We start from the raw sequence: 15,622 nt of genomic DNA, 5'->3' as shown, positions 1-15,622 counted from the left end.
CAGCAGGAATAGAAATTGTATTCCCTACAAAATACAAAATCTGGCAAGACACCAACACAAGTCATTAAAAGTGTGTTTATCTGCATCTTGTGTTGAGTTGTTTAAAAAAAGCATTTTTTTTAAACAGACTAATTGTACACTTATCAATGGTGAAAAATGTCATCTATCTGTGATTAATCGCGATTCATTTTGAGTTAACTATGAACAAACTGCGATTAATAGCAATATCTTAATCTTTTGACAGTCCTAATTTATATAGCTCCATCCTATCTTGCTGATTGTATTGTACCATATGTCCCGGTAAGAAACCTGCGTTCAAAGAACTCCGGCTTATTAGTGATTTCCAGAGCCCATAAAAAGTCTGCGGGCTATAGAGCGTTTTCCATTCGGGCTCCAATACTCTGGAATGCCCTCCCGGTAACAGTTAGAGATGCTACCTCAGTAAAAGCATTTAAGTCCCATCTTAAAACTCATTTGTATACTCTAGCCTTTAAATAGACCCCCCTTTTTAGACCAGTTGATCTGCTGTTTCTTTTCTTTTTTCCTCTGCCTCCTCGCCGGGTTATTCCGGTTCCGGGGACCATGGATGAAGTGCTGGCTGTCCAGAGTTGGGACCTGGGGTGGACCGCTCGCCTGTGCATCGGTTGGGGACATCTCTGTGCTGCTGACCCGTCTCCGCTCGGGATGGTCTCCTGCTGGTCTCCTGCTGGCCCCACTATGGACTGGACTCTCACTACTATGTTAGATCCACTAAGGACTGTTCTTTCACAATATTATGTCACTCGACATCCATTGCTTTCGGTCTCCCCTTGAGAGGGGGTTTACCCACATATGCGGTTTCTCATAGTCATTCACATCGACGTCCCTTGTATGGGCTCTGTACCGAGGATGTTGCTGTGGCTTGTACAGCCCTTTGAGACTTTTGTGATTTAGGGCTATATAAATAAGCATTGATTGATTGATTGATTGATTGATTGATATGTATATATCTATACAAGTTTGATACCCTTGATCTTCAGGTAAAGGAGGTCCAATGTGTGGCCCAGGGCTGTAATATTGTACTTTTACAAGAAAAAAAAGTCACAATTTTATGTGAATAAAGTTGAAATATATTTAGGAAATTGTAAGTCGATAAACACAAAGTTAAAATATTAAGGAAGAAAAGCAGTCTGTTTTGTTTAAATTACACTATTATGAGAAACATTCAAAACTGCAAAGTTTCATTTATAGTGATAAAAGTATAATATGAGAATAAACTCATATTATGAGGAGAAAAATATTAATGAGTTTTTATTTCAGAAAAAAAGAGCAAATGTTATGTGAAGAAGTTGGGACTTTGTTACTAATACTACTAATATTGTTCTTTGTCAACTATAACACAAAGCTAACATGCATGCTGTTTCTTAGCATATGCACATCTATTTTTTAAAACCTCTTTACAAAATTGTAAATATCCAAACATCATTTATATTTTCATTTTGTTTCAGTATGCATTGGAAAAAGGTTGGACGCCTACAATCTACAGTGGTGCCGACTCTCAAGAAAACATTTACAAGACTACGGTTTGTTTATTTAATTTGCTCATGTTATGTTATGCAAACCACACATGCCCATGACAGAGAATGCTGGTTATCAAGAGAATATACAGCAAGAATAAATTATCATTCTGCGTCAGACTGACTTGGTGGATCACTAAAGTGGATCAGTTACATTTGATCAAATACATATTCCCAGTGTGTGAAAGCACAGAATGATTGTACGTAACCAGAGGGAACTACGGATTAATAGAATCATAACATGGAAAGAAAAAAAACACTAATGAGAAATCTCAAATCAACACACACAGTGAGAGTCATCAGATAGCTTGTTTTCCCCAGCTTTGTTTGTCAAAACACCTTTTATATTGGTCTTTGAAATTCAGGGAGCCCATTAACAGTTCAAGCATATAATCACATCTCTGTAATGAGGTAATAATTAAGCGAGGGGCATCTATTGGCTCGCTAAACAGCCTCATAAACAACTGACAGGAGATTTGTGATTTTTGACACCATTAAACAAATCAATATTGGGTTTTGCAGACATGCTCTCCGTCTGTCTCTCTGCACTCTTTGCCAATCAGCTCTGTGGAATACTAATGAGGGAATTAGTGGCCTCATATTCCGCATGTGTCCCATCAAACAGATCCTTATCGAGTGGGTCTCATTTGCATGGAAGGAGACTCCGCTTTATAGGTAAAGATTTGACAATATGTCACTCATTATGCAGGCCCACCCCAACTGAATCCACTTATTTCCTCTCTTAAATACCCCCAACACACACAAACACTCTCTGAGGCCTAATTTCTCCTCCTGCAGCGGCATGATGATGTAACATAATAAACAGAGTAATGGCTTCCAAGTGGTGTGTTTATCGTTTTGCTGCAAAGATTCTCTCCCGCCGCACCTAGAAAGTGTCCGTCTGTGAAATGACTACATGCTTGTTGTCGCCTCTCATCGCGCTTCTTTTGAGTATCGTGAGAATCATGTTACAGTAGATGGCATAATAACGATTCAAATTCTAAAAACAAAGAACTGTGTTGAATATTCTATAATTTAATGTCCTCCTGATCCATTTATGACATAATAGTGGATGCTTGAGTGTGTAAACACATGCTTGATTATGGTGAATTTACACAACTGAGAGCTGCAGTGCGTTCAACCTGGGCTATGCTGCTGTTCACCACTGGTAGTGCACTTGGAAAATGAAAATACATTGACATATGTAGCTTCTTAGGTCATTCTAGTTGCTGAAGAGTACAAGATATGTCAGAAAAGTTCCAGGACTGGTGGCAAACTTCAAGTTTTCCCCTTTCTCTGCCTTGCGTTCACATACTCCTGAGAGGATTCTTCTGGGATCCCTCGCATCTCAGATTGTCACGGCCATCTTTAAAGTTAAAAGTACCACTGATAGTCACAAACACACTAGGTGTGGTGAAATTATCCTCTGCATTTGACCCATCCCCTCGTTCCACCCCCTGGGAGGTGAGGGGAGCAGTGAGCAGCAGCGGTGGCCGCGCTCGGGAATCTTTTTGGTGATTTAACCATCGTTTCCAACCCTTGATGCTGAGTGCCAAGCAGGGATGTACTGGGTCCCATTTATTATGGGGGCGGACACTCTAACTCTTAACCACAAGGCCACTGAACAGGCTTAAAACTTAAAACTGGTCTCCTTGAAAATTTGGGAAAGCGGAGAGCAGGTGCTCCAGCACGGCGATGTTTGTCTTGGCCAGGGACTGTCGGCTGTTCAGTGCATTGTGAGCAGACGCGTTGCAATGGTGAAGCAGCCACGACTTGTTCTGCCACAACTCTCGCCTCTTCTCGAAGCAAATGCCACAAGGTCTCTTTGTGGACGTTCTTGGTGATCGCCTGGCCTCGTGGAAGGAACTCGACGCCCCTCACATCAAATAATGCAGTCAATAGCAACAGTCCTGGAGCTTATCCGACACACCTTGTACATTTCATCAAAACTGAATATTTTTATGGCACCTACTTGAATTTAATACAGTAATTGTTATTTTCAAGAACTCTTTACGGCAGCTTTATCTTTGATTATAAAACAGTCGTCCATTGTTTATCGCCGCCAAATGGTTCCAGGGCTGACCGTGGTAAACAAATCTCCGCCAAGTATGATTCAATAAAATATTTTCATAGTTGGAGCATTACAACCCTCTAAATACTTGGTTTTTTTAACATAGAGTCCATAGAGAGCTGCTCAGTGGCCTTGTGGTTAGAGTGTCCGCCCTGAGACTGGAAGGTCGTGAGTTCAAACCCCGGCCGAGTCATACCATTGTAAATAATTAAATGTATATACTCTGATGATTAACTTGTGTGATGACTGTATTATGCTGATAGTATATATTTGTACCATGAATTGATTAAACAAGTTGAAAAACGTATTCGGGTGTTACCATTTAGTGGTCAATTGTACGGAATATGTACTGTACTGTGCAATCTACAAACCCCGTTTCCATATGAGTTGGGAAATTGTGTTAGATGTAAATATAAACGGAGTACAATGATTTGCACTACAAAGACAAGATATTTGATGTTCAAACTCATAAACTTTTTTTTTTTTTGCAAATAATCATTAAAAGTAGTCAAAGTAGTTGGGAAAGGGCATGTTCACCACTGTGTTACATGGCCTTTCCTTTTAACAACACTCAGTAAACGTTTGGGAACTGAGGAGACACATTTTTGAAGCTTCTCAGGTGGAATTCTTTCCCATTCTTGCTTGATGTACAGCTTAAGTTGTTCAACAGTCCGGGGGTCTCCGTTGTGGTATTTTAGGCTTCATAATGCGCCACACATTTTCAATGGGAGACAGGTCTGGACTACAGGCAGGCCAGTCTAGTACCCGCACTCTTTTACTATGAAGCCACGTTGATGTAACACGTGGCTTGGCATTGTCTTGCTGAAATAAGCAGGGGCGTCCATGGTAACGTTGCTTGGATGACAACATATGTTGCTCCAAAACCTGTATGTACCTTTCAGCATTAATGGCGCCTTCACAGATGTGTAAGTTACCCATGTCTTGGGCATTAATACACCCCCATACCATCACAGATGCTGGCCTTTCAACTTTGCGCCTAGAACAATCCGGATGGTTCTTTTCCTCTTTGGTCCGGAGGACACGACGTCCACAGTTTCCAAAAACAATTTGAAATGTGGACTCGTCAGACCACAGAACACTTTTCCACTTTCTATCAGTCCATCTTAGATGAGCTCAGGCCCAGCGAAGCTGACGGCGTTTCTGGGTGTTGTTGATAAACGGTTTTCGCCTTGCATAGGAGAGTTTTAACTTGCACTTACAGATATAGCGACCAACTGTAGTTACTGACATTGGGTTTCTGAAGTGTTCATGAGCCCATGTGGTGATATCCTTTACACACAGCCTGATGCAGTACAGCCTGAGGGATCGAAGGTCACGGGCTTAGCTGCTTACGTGCAGTGATTTCTCCAGATTCTCTGAACCCTTTGATGTTATTACGGACCGTAGATGGTCAAATCCCTAAACTCCTTGCAATAGCTGGTTGAGAAAGGTTTTTCTTAAACTGTTCAACAATTTGCTCACGCATTTGTTGACAAATGGAATCTACTTTTATACCCAATCATGGCACCCACCTGTTCCCAATTAGCCTGTTCACTTGTGGGATGTTCCAAATAAGTGTTTGATGAGCATTCTTCAACTTTATCAGTATTTATTGCCACCTTTCCCAACTTCTTTGTCATGTGTTGCTGGCTTTAAATTCTAAAGTTAATGATTATTTGCAACAACAAAAAAATGTTTATCAGTTTGAACATCAAATATGTTGTCTTTGTAGCATATTCAACTGAATATGGGTTAAAAATGATTTGCAAATCATTGTATTCCGTTTATATTTACATCTAACACAATTTCCCAACTCATATGGAAACGGGGTTTGTACTAATAAAAGTTTCAATCAATCAATCAAAACCAAAGACTATAAAAATGGGACCCATTACCCTCCCTGCTTGGCACTCAGCATCAAGGGTTGGAATTGAGGGTTAAATCACCAAAATGATTCTCGAGCGTAGCCACCGCTGCTGCTCACTGCTCCCCTCACCTCCCAGGGGGTGGAACAAGGGGATGGGTCAAATGCAGAGGTTGATTTCGCCACACCTAGTGTGTGTGTGACTATCGTTGGGACTTTACCTTTAACTTTAAACATGAAATAACTTCCATAAAGTCACCTTTACACTTTTTTTCCACCCAAAATTGTAGCGTTGACTGAGTTCTACTGTCGATTACAGTACTTACTGGTAGTCCGGAGAGTCCTCCAAGTGTATTTGCCATTAAAACCTGGCTACTTCGTGGAAATACTTCATCACATCCTGGGTAATTCTTCTAAGTCAGAACTGGGCTCTTCCATGTGCTGAAATTACGGGCATGTGTTGTTCTGCATAAACTTGTTCTGGTCAACCTGACAGATGCAGCTACTACAATTAGCTGTGTTGTTGGTATCGCGTGTCCTGCATTGACATTCCACATCACTCACTAGGCTCACTATTGTCACATGGCGCTGTGTTATTGATCTCAAAGATGAAGTGCATCAACAGAGTGCATCTCCACTTAGCATTGCCCAGACAGCTGCTGACAGCTGATAGCAGTCTTGCTATAGCGTTAAGTGTTGAGCCGAGTCCGATGGAGTCCTCCTATGTCCCGCTGTTGTCTTTTGACATTGCTGGCATCCATGGCTCACCAATGTGAAGATGTGAAATGGATGAGGCTGAAGTTGAGGGTGAAGTGCATTAAAAAGTTGTTCTGCCGAAACTTGATTGCCGCGGTAAAGATAGAGAAACGCTAAGATTAGCTGCTTGTTGCTATTGTTGCCAGGTCCTGCTTGGTGACTATAATATCTTTATCGACCGCCACCACTTAATAGAACAAAGGGCAAATACTGCACAAGTGAAGTGTAGTGAATTATATTTATATGGCGCTTTTTTCTCTCGAGACTCAAAGCGCTTTCTATGTAATACATAACTGCCCAGCAGGCACAAGACATTTAAAAAAAAAACGTTGAGAACGTGTTGAATTAGGTCCTGACGTTGAGCAACTCAAACATAACGTTGAAACAACATTCTTTTTGACGACGTTTAATCAGTGTTGGGTTCCGACGTTGATTTGACCATTCAATTTTGGTTATTTTCCAATTAATATACAAACCCCGTTTCCATGTGAGTTGGGAAATTGTGTTAGATGTAAATATAAATGGAATACAATGATTTGCAAATCATTTTCAACCCATATTCAGTTGAATATGCTACAAAGACAACATATTTGATGTTCAACCTGATAAACTTTTTTTTTTTTGGCAAATAATCATTAACTTTAGAATTTGATGCCAGCAACACGTGACAAAGAAGTTGGGAAAGGTGGCAATAAATACTGATAAAGTTGAGGAATGCTCATCAAACACTTATTTGGAACATCCCACAGGTGAACAGGCAAATTGGGAACAGGTGGGTGCCATGATTGGGTATAAAAGTAGATTCCATGAAATGCTCAGTCATTCACAAACAAGGATGGGGCGAGGGTCACCACTTTGTCAACAAATGCGTGAGCATAATTGTTGAACGGTTTAAGAAAAAACGTTCTCAACCATCTATTGCAAGGAATTTAGGGATTTCACCATCTACGCTCCGTAATATCATCAAAAGACTCTGAGCCTGTGACCTTCGATCCCTCAGGCTGTACTGCATCAACAAGCGACATCAGTGTGTAAAGGATATCACCACATGGGCTCAGGAACACTTCTGAAACCCACTGTCAGTAACTACAGTTGGTCGCTACATCTGTAAGTGCAAGTTAAAACTCTCCTATGCAAGGCGAAAACCGTTTATCAACAACACCCACAAACGCCGTCAGCTTCGCTGGGCCTGAGCTCATCTAAAATGGACTGATACAAAGTGGAAAAGTGTTCTGTGGTCTGACGAGTCCACATTTCAAATTGTTTTTGGAAACTGTGGACGTCGTGTCCTACGTACCAAAGAGGAAAAGAACCATCCGGATTGTTATAGGCGCAAAGTTGAAAAGCCAGCGCCTGTGATGGTATGGGGGTGTATTAGTGCCAAAGACATGGGTAACTTACACATCTGTGAAGGCGCCATTAATGCTGAAAGGTACATACAGGTTTTGGAGCAACATATGTTACCATCCAAGCAACGTTACCATGGACGCCCCTTCTTATTTCAGCAAGACAATGCCAAGCCACGTGTTACATCAACGTGGCTTCATAGTAAAAGAGTGCGGGTACTAGACTGGCCAGCCTGTAGTCCAGACCTGTCTCCCATTGAAAATGTATGGCGCATTATGAAGCCTAAAATACCACAACGGAGACCCCCGGACTGTTGAACAACTTAAGCTGTACATCAAGCAAGAATGGGAAAGAATTCCACCTGAGAAGCTTCAAAAATGTGTCTCCTCAGTTCCCAAACGTTTACTGAATGTTGTTAAAAGGAAAGTCCATGTAACACAGTGGTGAACATGCCCTTTCCCAACTACTTTGGCACGTGTTGCAGCCATGAAATTCTAAGTGAATTATTATTTGCAGAAAAAAAAAAAGTTTAAGAGTTTGAACATCAAATATGTTGTCTTTGTAGCATATTCAACTGAATATGGGTTGAAAAGGATTTGCAAATCATTGTATTCCGTTTATATTTACATCTAACACAATTTCCCAACTGATATGGAAACAGGGTTTATACTAACAACACAAATACAACGTTGAAACAACACGCCTTTTGACTACGTTGATTCAATCTCAGCTTGTGACGTTGATTTGACCTTTGTAATTTCCCAACCAACAACGTGGATCCAACGTTGGACATCAACATTGTTTCAACTTACAAATACTACTATTTTGCAACGTTGTTTCAAAGTCAATTTTAAAGGACATGTATGTATAAACAACCTTGCATCAATGTCTTGTGCCTGCTGGGAGACATAGATAAGACTTAATACAGTGGTTCTTAACCTTGTTGGAGGTACTGAACCCCACCAGTTCCATATGCGCCTTCAACGAACCCTTCTTTAGTGAAAAATAAAATGTATTTTTTTCAAATTCAAGACAAAGTTATGTTTTTTTACTGGTGCACAAAATGAACCGTGCATGAACATCACCTTGTTCAAAGAACAACACAAACACAGTGCATGAACTCACAACAAATTACACAAATCATATGGAAAATTAGAGGGAAAATTGTTTGGGGGTATCCATTTTTATTTACACGATGAGCTGGGTGTGTCTTGACCTCAGCGGCGGAGGCTTCGCCGAACCCCTGAGGGCGAATCACCGAACCCCTAGGATTCGATCGAACCCAGGTTAAGAACAACTGACTAAATATGAAATTTTTTTTTAGGTCAAATATATGTAGAATGTGCTTGACATTTTTTTTTAAATATGCAATTTAGTGAAGCCACATTATTTAAAGTGTAATATGGCGAGCAACAACTGTACCGGATTATATGAACCAGGCTAACCTACTAGGGTTGTACGGTATACCGGTATTAGTATGGTACCGCGATACAAATGAATTTTTGAAGACAGTAGATGTAATAACTACCACAACGGCTGCAATGGCGGAAGAAGGCACCCCCACATCCATGTGGGCCCAGTTATGGGGAAATACCAACCCAAGACCTCAACGATGGAACAGGCGGAGGATGATTGCTAACCCTATGGAGCGTCACAACGGCTGGGATGGCGGATGAAGGCTGCAGCAGAAAAGGGTCCCCAGTCGTCTTGGACTCCATGCCACTGGACCCTGACCCGGATCTGTCAAGGATCGTGTGGTGACTGTCTGTGCACCAGTCTCCCCACGTTAAACAAAATCACGCACAGGCATCCTCCAGGAGGATCGTCATACTCGCTTTGAGTGACCGTCGATGATGATGATGACTAATGAGTTATATTCAGTACTATACCGCCTCTGAAAAGCACAATCACGGAGTAGTTGCAAGCAGACACAGTGTGTAGACAGAAAAAGGAGAACGGACACATCTTGGCTTAAAAACTAACGATAAAGGTGAAGATATAACACTGAAACGCCCTCAGGAAGAGGTGCTTTAAGACATGGCTAGCTAGCTAGCGGCTAAATTCCAGCCCCAGTCGTCAGTGTTTTAGCTACTTCTAAATCACTAATCCTCGCCTCCATGGTGACAAATAAAGTACGTTTCTTACAAGTATCATCCCTGCAGGACGAGGAATAGCTAAACATGCTTCACTACACACCATAGCAATGTAAACAAACGCCATTGGTGGATCTACGCCTAACATCCACTGTAATGATATCAATTACAGGAGCGTATCTAGTCGATACTACTATGATTACGTCGATATTTTTCTTTCTTTTAATCTTCTTTCGTTTTTTTTAATTTGTATTATGTTCATAAACTCAGGAATTATGTCCCTGGACACATGAGGGCTTTGAATATGACCAATGTATTATCCTGTAACGACTTGGTATCGGATTGATACCCAAATTTGTGGTATCATCCAAAACTAATATAAAGTATCAAACAACAGAAGAATAAATGAGTATTACATGTGTAGATAGAACATGTTAAAAGAGAAAGTAAGCAGATATTAACAGTAAATGAACAAGTAGATTAATAATTAGTTTCCTACCACTTGTCCTTAATAATTTTGACAAAATAATAGAATGATAAATGACACAATATGTTACTGCATATCTCAGCAGCTAAATTAGGAGCCTTTGATTGTTTACTTACTACTAATAGACAAGTTGTATTTTATTTTTGTCATGATCTGTGGTCTAGATCATGTTTTGTGTAGTTATGTTCTGTTAGTTTTGGACTCCTTAGTTCCTGTGTGTACACCTCCCTGAGTTTGTTTTGGTTGCCATGGTTGCTAATTATGTTCACCTGTCTCTGATTAGTGTTCTGCCGCTCACCTGCTACCCGAGCACTAATCAGAGGCACTATTTAAGCCTGCCTTTGCCAGTCAGTCGGCCTGGCGTCATTGTTTGTTTCATGCAATGCCTCTGTTCTTTCTGCTCGTTCCATGCCTTGACAAGTAAGTTTTTGTTTGTTCCTGCTACTGTTAGTAAGTTTTTCTCATCCATAGTTTATGCTAAGTTTTATTTAAGCTTTGAGTGCGATCAGGCACGTTATTCTGTCGACTTGCTTTCTGTTTTGTACTCCTTTGATTTCGTTAAGAATAAATCATGTTTTTACCTGCACGCCATGTCCGGAGTAGTCCGTCTGCATTTCTGGGAGAACGACCCCGCAGCAAGCTGCAAACCCCCCCATCGTGACAATTTTATTTAAGGACAAACTTGCAAATAGAACATACTTGCCAACCCTCCCGGATTTTCCGGGAGACTCCCGAAATTCAGTGCCTCTCCCGAAAACCTCCAGGGACAAATTTTCTCCCGAAAATCTCCCGAAATTCAGGCGGAGCTGGAGGCCAACGCCCCCTCCAGCTCCATGCGGATCTGAGTGACGTGTCGACAGCCTGTTTTCACGTCCGCTTTCCCACAATATAAACAGCGTGCCTGCCCAATCACATTATAACTGTAGAATGATCGAGGGCGAGTTCTTGGTTTCTTATGTGGGTTTATTGTTAGGCAGTTTCATTAACGTCCTCCCAGTGCGGCAACAACACACAACAGCAGCAGTCACGTTTTCGTCTACCGTAAAGCAGTTCGTCTGCCGTAAACAGCAATGTTGTGACACTCTTAAACAGGACAATACTGCCATCTACTGTACATGCATATGTGACAATAACATCTAGGGCTTTTAGAGAGTGCAGTGCACAACTGCGCACACAACAAGGAGACGAAGCAGAATGCATCATCAGAGAGGGTGTTCAGCATGGTTAGAAAAATAGTGACAGAGAATAGAACAAGGATGGACAATTCAACCCTTAACTCAACAATGAGTAGATGAGTGTTATGTGTGTGTATATGTGTAAATAAATGAACACTGAAATTCAAGTATTTCTCTTATTTATATATATATATATATATATATATATATATATATATATATATATATATATATATATATATGTGTGTATATATATATATATATATATATATATATATATATATATATATATGTATGTATATATATATATATATATATATATATATATATATATATATATATATGTATATATATATATATATATATATATATAATAAAATAAATATATATACAGTACATATATAGCTAGAATTCACTGAAAGTCAAGTATTTCTTATATATACTTGGTGAATTCTAGCTCTAAATATACTCCTCCCCTCTTAACCACGCCCCCAACCACGCCCCCACCCCAACCACGACCCCCCCGACCACGCCGCCCCCCACCCCACCCCACCTCCCAAAATCGGAGGTCTCAAGGTTGGCAAGTATGAAATAGAAACATATGTTTAATGTACCCTAAGATTTGTTGTTAAATTAAAGCCAATAATGCAATTTTTTTGTGGTCCCCTTTATTTAGAAAAGTATCGAAAAGTATCGAAAAGTTCCGAAAAGTATCAAAATTATGTTGGTACCGGTACCAAAATATTGGTGTCAGGACAACACTACAACCAATAGGTCGATTCCATGGATTTCTGGATTATGGTTCAATCCACACATTCTTTTTAGCCAGATATAAAAATAATGTGGAGATTTATTGTCTCCGAGATTAAAGAGAAAAAAAGTATATTTTAGTTGTTTGGAGATGCTCCTCTGTTGCAACATTGTTGCCAATGTTTTTTTTTACGGGATTGGCAGATTTCTATTCAAACAACAATAATAGCAATTTACAAGCCATAGGAAGAACAGTATTTGTATGTTAATTTTTTATTTTTTTTGTCCTGTCCAGCTTCTCAGGCAAATCATATAGTTGATGCAGATGCCCACATCGGCTGTTCAGATTTACTTTACAAAAGAGAAGTGTAGGATATTTCTCTTGTTGCCTTATTTGTATTTGACTTTATTAAATGTATTTATATTATCATTTGGTGCAGCCGGGCCGGGCAGGAGGGGATAGAAAGAGAGAAAAAAGAAGACAGAGGGGGAAATTGTGGGGACAAGAGGGGGATTAGACAGAGAGACAACAACAACAACAACAACAACAACAAAAACAGAACAGCATCAGCAAGTACAATATGTACAAATATGATGGTAAAAGTGATAGCAAATAAGCAGTTAGCGAAAATAAAAAATAATACAGAAATGACAATGAGCATTATTGTTAATAAATCTAATATCATACATTGTTACTTCAGTTCGAGGTCTGCCAGTTGTTACATTCAGTGACGTTCTCAGTAACATTTTTGTTGTTCGAGTCAGGTCAGAGTGTGCGTCTTCTCTCTGGCCGTCAAATGATGACATGACAGTGTCACGTATGTCAGAATGAGTCAGAGCTGCTTCATCGCACATCCTCGCGGCATTGCATTCTTCAAGTTTAGGTTACAGCAGGTGATACCAGCGAGACAGAGCATCTCATTTAATCTGTCTGGGAGTTGACTCCACAGCGCTCAGCCCGGCAACATGAGTGACAGAGGATGGCCTGTTGTCTTTGTGCTGTGTGTGTGGCCGCAGGGCGCTGAGTTAATGCAGGAGATTGACTCTTAATTGCAGTGGGGGACGCTCATCTTTTCTCATTAATGAGACGCAGCCAGAGCCCGGAGATTTTCTCATCATGCAAACACTCCTCCACCGGCCAGGTTAAGTGCTGTTTAGATATCGTCTTCCCAGCACAAGATTTTTTCCGGAGCACTGTGTTTCAAATTTTGAACACAAGCAAAGGATGAAATGGGAGTGAAGGGAAGACGTTTGTATGTATGTGTGTGTGTGTGTGTGTGTGTGTGTGTGTGTGTGTGTGTGTGTGTGTGTGTGTGTGTGCAGAGTGGGAGAGGTGGGTGGGGGTCTCACAAAAGGCCGGGCTCAATATGGACTCGTGAACCCTCTTCAGAGCGCCTAACAAGGCAGATGAGAAGGCCGCTTATAGGATCATGTTACATTTGCACTTTGTTCAGCCTCCAGATCAAAAGACAATCCAAATTTGAGGGCTGCACCAATAAAAAGTGAGTGTTTCTTGACGGACACAGATGTTGCGGGAGAGCCAGACCAGAGGAGAGGACATCAGTCCGTCTGTCTGTCTCTACGTCTAGTGGTGGGGGTTAACCTCCGCCTGGAGAAGGACCACTGGCTCCCCATGATGCATAACCGTGAGGGATTAGAGAGCACAAAGCGCCGGACTGTTTGGGGGAGCACTAAAATGTGCTCCTCTGGGGGCTCATTGAAAAATGATTGGCGATTAAGTGTTTGAAGTCGGCCAAAGACGAGCGTGCATTTCGAGCGACACGGCGATGAAACTCTATCTTTCCTGCTTATGCTGACAATTTCCCCCTCTCTTTCTTCCGCAAAACTGCGTTATGATGTGTGTTCTCTTGTCACGCCTGCAGTTGAGGTTGCCAAACTCATTTCACCTCTTGGACCCCAGCTGGACTGGAAGCCAGACAAGCAAAAGTGATAAGCGTGAATGAAGGTGTTCCTCTCCGGCGGGAATGTTATTTTCCTGCCAGAGACACTCATTGATTTCCTTATGAGAACAACAGGTAGAGTTTGTAGAAAATAACTTGCCGTCTATCTAAATAGCACGTAATGCGCTGTCTCCAAAGATAAAATTATGTTATTGGAAATGGAGGATGAGCTTCCACTTCTCTGCTGATGTATTGTGATATGTCCTAATACCGTATTTACAGCACTATAAACTCAACAACTCTATTCAAGTGACGGGTTTCATTACTAAAACATTCCATTTTTTTTTTTAAATGTCTGTTTGCATTATCCTCTGCCAAGGTTTTAGTTACTGTTTTATTTCATTCTTAATAATTACTCAGCTGAATTAAAACCACAAGTATAGGAAGTGGGCCAAAACCAAACCAAATACATATTTTTTAACATGTGTCTGCATTTCTCAGACAATACAAAATGGATGTCTTTTAAGGACAAATGATACATGACATTTGTATGCTCGTAAAAAAAAAAATGAAAGGGTTTTACCAGTGTGGCGCAGTTGGGAGAGTGGCTGTGCCAGCAACCTGAGAGTTCCTGGTTCGATCCCCACCTTCTACCAACCTAGCCACGTCCGTTGTGTCCTTAGGCAAGACACTTCACCCTTGCTCCTGATGGGTCGTGGTCAGTGTTGGGTTAGTTACTGAAAAACAGTAACTAGTTACAGTTACTAGTTACTTTATTTCAAAAGTAACTCAGTTACTAACTCAGTTACTTACACCAAAAAGTAATGCGTTACTGTGAAAAGTAACTATTTAGTCACTTCTTCTACTTTTGTTTTTTAAAGCTCCCATTAATGCCCTTTTAGCCTTCATTTCAGTACTGTTGTTGCACTGGAGAATAATACAATGTGTTAATCAACTTGACATACATTTGCATCACTGAACTCTGCTAAGCAATGTGCTCTACATACAACACACAAAGACAAAGATATGTTTCAAAGGGCCAATTTATTTCAGGCCAGAACAAATTGACAAAACTATTTTAAATAGCTGCAACATAACATACATAAGTAACAAACAGCATAATAACACTAACACTAACACTAACACTAACCACGTTAAACCCAGATTCCGAACTAATAAAGGTCTTAACTCATTCTCTTTCTATGCCACTTCAATATGGAATGCACTCCCAACAGGTGTAAAAGAAAGGGCATCTCTATCCTCCTTCAAAACCGCACTAAAAGAACACCTCCAGGCAACTACAACCCTAAACTAACACCCTCCCTTCCACATAATACCTCTTCGGATTGTAAATAATCAAATGTAGACATTTTTTCTTATACTTTCTGATCTCTCTCTCTGTGTCCACTACTTGCTGTACATATCCTACCAAGTCAGTCCTACACTGTTCCAATGTACATTTCTCTGATGATGCAATTGTTGATGACTGAAGTGTTGATACCAACCAAACCTAACCCCCCCCCCCCCCCCCCCCCCCCCTCCATATCCCACACCCCGGATTGTAAATAATGTAAATAATTCAATGTATATACCCTGATGATTATCTTGTGTGATGACTGTAT

Source organism: Nerophis lumbriciformis, linkage group LG02, assembly GCF_033978685.3.
Source record: "Nerophis lumbriciformis linkage group LG02, RoL_Nlum_v2.1, whole genome shotgun sequence".
NCBI lineage: Eukaryota > Metazoa > Chordata > Actinopteri > Syngnathiformes > Syngnathidae > Nerophis > Nerophis lumbriciformis.
Note: the sequence above shows the minus strand (reverse complement) of the source record.